General features: G+C 51.5%; 1 long non-coding RNA gene across 1 annotated transcript; it reads left to right on the top strand.

Annotated features, from left to right (window-relative positions):
• Positions 1-2,158: 2,158 nt before the first annotated feature.
• On the top strand, positions 2,159-5,605 carry LOC309648184. Its single transcript, XR_014256511.1, has 3 exons — positions 2,159-2,291; positions 3,870-4,192; positions 5,386-5,605. It is a non-coding gene; the product is annotated as an uncharacterized lncRNA (long non-coding RNA).
• The last annotated feature ends 565 nt before the right edge of the window (positions 5,606-6,170 follow it).

Raw genomic sequence — 6,170 nt, forward strand, 5'->3', positions numbered from 1 at the left:
CTCTAGGCACGTGGGCTTCAGTAGTTGTGGCACACGGGCTCAGTAGTTGTGGCTTGCGGGCTCTAGAGCGCAGGCTCAGTAGTTGTGGCACACGGGCTTAGTTGCTCCGCAGCATGTGGGATCTTCCCGGACCAGGGCTCGAACCCACGTCTCCTGCATTGGCAGGCAGATTCTCAACCACTGCACCACCAGGGAAGCCCCAATGTTCTCTTTTTTGATCTAAGCAATGGTTATGGGTGTTAGCGAGAAGTCATTGGGCTGCATGTATATTTTGGTTTGCCGTACATTTCTGTAAGTTTGATCTATATAAAATAAAAAAACTTTAATAGCACATGGACCAAAATAACTATTCATGTTTGTGAGAATGTATGCCTATACAGGAAAAATGGATGCTTTTGGGGGGAATGGAATGGGAATGGAGATTAGAGGAAAATAAATAAAAGAAGAGCAGGACCTTGCAAAGGATCAGAGGTGTTTATATTCCAGGAGCTGAAGATTATAAATAGCCCAGCCTCTGAAACCGAGGCTGAGAATTGAACAAAAGGAGCATTAATTATAAACATTAAAAACTAATTTTAAGTATTTTGACATAGTTCAAAATTTTAAGCTACAATTGGGCTTAAGTGGGAATGAACTCTCAGTTCCCCTGCTCAAAGTGTCCTGTGTATTCTGCTTGGGAGTCTTTTCAGCAGGGATGAGAATGGATTAAATGAGTGAACCAGGGAGGAGTGGTGCTGGGAAGGTGGACATAATGGGGACAGGGACGTCAGTGTGCTGAGAGGGCCCGACCAGTGTTCATGGTGGGGCCGGGTCAGGGACGCCAATGCCTGAATCAGCTCCCACACTCCAAGGGAGGAAGTCTTAAGGGGAGCAGGAGCTGAGATGAGAGTCCCCAGTGAGTCAGCAGAGCAGTTGCCCGAAGCCCACAGGCCTCAGCCTGAATCCAGGCTCCTGTTTCCTGCACTTGGACCAGCCTTTCCGCTGCAGGTTGGGACACAGCAGAACCCAGGGTCTGGCAGCCAAGCCCTGAGCAGATTGTGTTGCACGGAGGAAGGAGGAAAGTCATGAAGACTTATGGGAAGTCAGCGTCAAGGGGCCGGGAGGGAACTTGGCCCAAGCCCCTGCCTGCAGGCTCATTCCATGGCCGACGTCACCACCACTGGACCTAGACAGTCAGGCACCTGGGGGGCTGTAAAGGGAATTCAAGAGTGAGGGAGTGAGGTCAGGACTCAGGGTTCTGACCCCCAGTGTCCCCTCAGCAACAAGTGACAGGGCTGAGCCCACTGCCCTCTCTGGCTTCCCTTGTCTGTCACTGTGGGTCATGAAACCCGTCTCCCTCCCAGGATCCACTGAGGACCTGGTGTGAAGATGGCAGTGAAGGACCCTGTTTCTTTCCTCTGGACTGTGAGTTCCCAGAGGGCAGGCCCTGAGGTTTAGTTGAAGGATTAACAGAAGGTTTTTTTAAAAAAAAATCATTTATTTTTTTATTTGGCTGCGACGGGTCTTAGTTGCGGTACTTGGGATCTTTAGTAGCGGTATGCAGGCTCTTAGTTCCCTGAACTGGGATCGAACCCGAGCCCCCTGCATTGGGAGGGTGGAGTCTTAGCCACTGGACAACCAGGGAAGTCCCTAACAGAAGGTTTTGAATTAGGTGTTTCTGGGAGTGTATACTGACTGCTGTCTACTAGCTGTATAATCTTACTTTACTTAAAATCTTTATAAACCTGATTTTCCACTCCTACGTGGAGACAACAGATCCTCCTCGTAGGTGGGGAAGGCTAAAGAGGCAGCAGCAGCAGCAGGTATCTTGGTGCCTGGCACATCCTAAGCTCTCCGTAAGTGGCACTGGTGGTGATTATTGCTCTCAGGCCACGTCCGTAGAAGGACTGAGTGAACGAAAGTGGAGACCATGCTGCCTTCAGGGTCCAAAATTCCATCCTCTTCAGGTCCAGAAACCCAGATTTCTCAACGCGGTTCCCTGTCCTGTTGCGACACACTGTACTGGCCGCCCGGCCCCAGATCAAGCTGGGGACAGCAGAAGGCTCTAGGGGAGGTTCCTTGGAAGGTGCAAGACCCGGTGTCCTGGGATTCGGCCGGGAACGGCTGAGCACACCCTCCTGGATGGGGTCCACCCAGCTGCCTGGGACAATGTTCCAGGAGACAAACAGCAAACATGGTCTCAGGGCTCCCAGCCCCTGGGAAGAGCCCGGCTGAGCCTTCTAAAGGGACCGGTCCCTGCCCAGGTGCACATCTCACTCATCCTTCTCCTCGGTGACGTCTCCTCAGCTCAGGTGAGTCTGCACCTGCTTCTCTGCCTTTTCTAGGAGGAGTGCACAGGGCCCAGTGTGGAGGAGGGGAGAAGCAGCTCTGGGAGGGGATGCAGGAGCCTGTGGTCCAGTCCCAGCTCTGCCACCAGCAAGCCTGTGTGCTTTCACCCCTGCTGAGGGCCTCATCTGTGTGGCAAGATGACTGACCAGATACTCCCTGTTCCTCCCGTGGGCTCCTCTGTGAGAACTCTTGTGGAAACCGCCCCACTGGGGCCCGAGGACCATCCTCAACCTCCTTGTCTTCTTTCTTCTCTGGATCCACCTGCCTGTCAGGCCCCAGGCTGGTGAAACCCACCCCACCCCACCCTTGGGGAGAGTGGGCGCCCCTGCCAAAGCCTTGACGGCTCCCTAAGCCCAGGCCTGGGACCCCCACTCACCATTAGTCCGCTGAGACATCCTGCCCCCACCCAGGTAAGAGACTGATCCACCAAAGCTCCCCATCTGCTCCCCAGCAGGGAAATGCTCAGGGACCGTCTGGACACGGGGCTCAGCTCTGGTCTTGGCCAAGTTGACAGAAGGCCTTGCGTGGCTCCTCTTACTGACAAAACAGCGGGGATCTTTCTCCTACATCAGAAGGCCACGGGGTTTATCTGAGATGCCCACACGTGTGAAACGGGGTCATTTCCTGGGTGCTTTGGAAAGTCTGGGAAGCGAGGGCTGCTCTGTCCAATTTCTCTGGTTGGGGTCCAGGGCAGCCCAGACCTCTGACTGTTGGGGGAAGAACCTGCTTAGGGAAGTCAGACCTTCTCTTTATTTAAATGAGGTCAAGCCTCGGAGATGCAGAGAGCAGAGAAGTACAAAGGGTTGATACGGCCCAATAGTCAGCAATTCTAATGAGCCCCATCTCCCACATTCCACCCAATAGCCTAGAACTGGGGCAGGTATTTCTGTTCACTTCAATCCCAGGCTGACTCTGGTCCCCAGTCCCTCCTTCTCACTCTCAGGCATGGTCCAGGAAGAGCCCCACCAGGGCTCAGGACAGGGCTGTGTTTCTCTGCTCACACTCATGCCCGGGACCCTCCGCAGTCCATTTCATGCAGAGCTTGCCTTACGGTCATGCTGGGCCTCCAGGGGGTCTTCCTGAAGCAGCCCAGGAGGGTCAGAGCAGATCAGAGATGACCCTGCTCGGCCCCCGTGACTCTAACCCTGATGCTGAAGTTGAACTGGGAGGAGATGGATTTGCTGCTGTTTGAAGTGTGGAGTCATTCAAATGCTCTGGTTGCTGGGTCCCATCTCAGGCTCAGTCCTTCTCACTGCGGCTGACCCCTACATCTCTGCTTCCACATTCTGTGGCTCTACCCACAGTGGACGTCTGCTGACCTCCTTCATCTTCTTAGACCCTGCCCTGTGGGGACCCAGGGCCACCCTTGATCCCACCCTCCTCCTTTTCAGCAACTCCTCCCACCACATAGAGAAGCACACTTGCTTCTGTTCCACCTGAGCCTCCCTTCACTGGCTGCTCAGTCCCCATCCCGTTATCCTAACTTGGAGACCCTCCCCTGGGGAAAGGATACAAAAGCTCACTGTCTCTCTTTCTGGCAGCTGTGCTCAAAGTCAAGATGAGCAGCACTGAGGCTGAGAAGACCACAATAGGCACGAGTGACCTGTCTCACAAATACTCGGGACCCGAAGACACCATCGAGAAGGGGGACCCGCCGAAGCTGTTGAAGGAGAATTTCCCCAACTTCCTCAGTGCCCGTGTGAGTCGGGATCTGGCTTCCCAATGGTGCTCGGGCCCTGGCACGGCTGAAGACGCTTTGCTCTGGGACCTTGGACAAGTCACTCTCTTTCTCTGATCCTCAACTTTCTCAACTGCAAAATGACATAGGACTTCCTATCCTGGCTTATTATCAGGGTAAAAAGAGGTGATGTTTGTGGCAAAGTAGGAAAACGTGTGGATATAAATGGTTGATATTAGGTTGTCAAAAAGGGCTACAACTGGAAGGCACTGAATGTGTCCCCTCGCCTCTGTCACCCCCCCTGCATGAGACTCAAGCTCTTCTGCTCAGGCGCTGAGAGGCTCGAGAGGCTCCCACAGGGTCCTTGAGATAAGAGGGAGGGTGATAGAAATTCCGTCACCGACAGAATTGTCTTTTAGAATAGGAACAAAATTTTAATTTATTTATTTTGAAGTATAGTTGATCTACAATGTTATATTAGTTCCAAGTGTATAACCTACTGATTTGATATTTCTATAGATTACACCCCATCAAAGTTATTATAAAATATTGGTCATGTCTCCTGTGCCATACATTACATCCTTGTATCTTATTTATTTTATACCTAGTAGTGTGTACCTCTTTATCCCCTTCCCCTCTCTTGCCTCTCCCCTCTGGTAACCACTCAGTTGTTCTCTGTATGTATTCATTACTGTCAGAATTTAACACCCTTTACTAAAATGAAGAACTCATTTGCAGACCTGTTTTAATCTGACAGAATGTTGTGAACTGATTACAAAATGAGGGGGTTACTAGGTAACAAGGAGATTGGGTAAGCAAGAAGAGGGACCTCAGAGCAGGTAAGATCCTGGAGGCCAAAAAGCAAACAGGAGAGGAGGGTTAGGTTGGAGAGGACAAGGATGGGGCTTATTTCTTTACTTATTTACTTACTTACTGATTTACTTGAAGTATAGTTGATTTATAATATTGTGTTAGACTCAGGTGTACAGCAAGATGATTTAGTCACGTATATATGAATAGGACTGATTGTGAGCCCCTGAGGAGAACTTAGGTAGGTGGTAGCCTTGAGGGGGGTGGGGGAGCAGGTCTGGGGCTGGAGACCACCCACCAGCACACTGGGCAGCGCAGCTCTGGGCAGAGCCTGCTCACCATGTGAGGTCTCTTGTCCAAGTTCGCATTTGGGGCAAGGACTCTCCCTCAATGAACTGCAGGGCAATGGCAATGTCCCCACCCCATCCCACACTTGCCCTCAGTCAATGCCACCCCAGCCACATCTGTGCTGCTCTGGGTCTTGTTTCTCTGTTTCTGCCTCTCCCTCTTCTCCCAGCTCATAACTCTTGTGAGACTGAATTTGCCTTGTTTTGTGTCTTTTCCCACAGACCAAAATGGGCACAGTTTACTTGTCCACTGACTTTGAGAAAAAGGACAAGAATAAGGACGAGAAGACTGATTTTTCCTAGTTCCTCTCCTTGCTGGGGGATATAGTCACAGACTACCACAATCATGGCCACGGAGTGCCACCCTATTATGGGAGATATTAGTGAGCCCAGAGGCCTCCAGACAACTCAAGAAACAATAAAGTGTCTTTTCTTACCAGCAGCTTGCGTTACTTCCTCCATTTCTTTGATGTGTGTGTCTCAGACAGAATACACAAGTGTTGGCTACCTGCTTTGTAGATTCTCCACTAGACGAACAGCAATTCCTTCCTAGCAAATGTCCACTCCCAGAGTGCTCCATCCACGGCCCTGAGCCCTGGTTGGGTCCCTCTTGCCTGTTGGACCTGGAGATTCACCTGTGCTCCTTGCATCTGGAACCTAGTATTATATCCAGCAACTAGGTGGGCCTTGGGCAGGGTATAAACCAGAACTCTCACTCAGGGCCTTGTAGGGGCCAGATGGGCACTTGCTCCCTAGACAACTGTCATGAGGGCAACGAGCAGACTCTGTCATCTTTCTCTCAAGTACGGTTTGCTAAGGCTACGCATGCCGCTGGGCACTAGGGAGACAAAGGCAAATGAGTCAGTCCCTGGTCGAGGGGGAGGAGTCCTTTCAACACACATGAAACTGGTAACAAGTCGAGTTGGTTCCGGTCAATAGTTCTGGGTGGTCATTTCGGATCAGTGCTAACATTCATGCACCTGATGCAGGGACTGGCTGGGAGCAGA

This window comes from Balaenoptera physalus, assembly GCF_965194825.1.
Source record: "Balaenoptera physalus genome assembly, chromosome: 1".
Lineage (NCBI taxonomy): Eukaryota > Metazoa > Chordata > Mammalia > Artiodactyla > Balaenopteridae > Balaenoptera > Balaenoptera physalus.